This window comes from Cucurbita maxima, unplaced genomic scaffold (genome assembly GCF_002738345.1).
Source record: "Cucurbita maxima cultivar Rimu unplaced genomic scaffold, Cmax_1.0 Cma_Scf06644, whole genome shotgun sequence".
Taxonomy (NCBI): Eukaryota; Viridiplantae; Streptophyta; class Magnoliopsida; order Cucurbitales; family Cucurbitaceae; genus Cucurbita; species Cucurbita maxima.
The window spans coordinates 1-794 of record NW_019278660.1 but is presented as its reverse complement, the minus strand read 5'-3'; the positions used below and the strand labels follow the sequence as shown (position 1 = coordinate 794).

The following is a 794-nucleotide window of genomic DNA, read 5'->3' as shown; positions in this document are numbered from 1 at the left end:
AATAGAAAATTAGTCATTATTTCTTTTTAAAATCTCAATGAATCAGCTAAAATACCTATACTGATGAATTTTTATTTCTAATGATTGTGGGGATAGCTCAGTTGGGAGAGCGTCAGACTGAAGATCTAAAGGTCACATGTTCAATCCATGTTCACTGCACTTTGTTTAAGTTGCATAATTTGACTCTAAAATTAGTGTCATTAGCGATTATTTCTTTTTAAAATCTCATACTCAATGAATTAGAGTATTAGTGAGGAGAGCATCATATTGAAGATTTAAAGGTATCTCAATCTCAATGAATTAGAGGAAGATCTAGCACGTTTTTTATCCAACTGACATAAGTTGACTAAGTTGCACAACTTGACTATTCAATCTAAAACATGTGATTATTCATTTTTTTTATGTTATCTGGAATGGCTTAGTTGGGAGAGCGCTTAGTTGGGAGAGCATCAGATTGAATATTGGAAGGTCTTGTGTTTGATCGACATTCATTATATCTTATAGTTTAGTTTATTATAAATTCTTCTTAAAATATAATGAATTAGTGGAAATAGCTTTACTTATGAATTTTTATTTTTAATCTTAGCGGGGATAGCTCATTTGGGAGAGTGTCAAACTAAAGATTTGAAGGTCACGTGTTTAATCTTCACGTTCACCGCACCAGTTACCATTTACATAAGCTAACTATTCAATAAAAAATTAGTTATTATTTATTTTTAAAATTTCAATGAATAATGAATTAGCGGAAATACCCTTACACATGAATTTTGATTTTTAATGTTCGCGGGGATAGC

At 30.5% G+C, this 794-nt stretch overlaps 1 non-coding gene across 1 annotated transcript; it reads left to right on the top strand.

Moving 5' to 3' along the window:
* The first annotated feature begins 86 nt into the window (after positions 1-86).
* TRNAF-GAA lies at positions 87-159 on the top strand. Its single transcript has one exon. It is a non-coding gene; the product is annotated as a tRNA-Phe (tRNA).
* Positions 160-794: the final 635 nt, after the last annotated feature.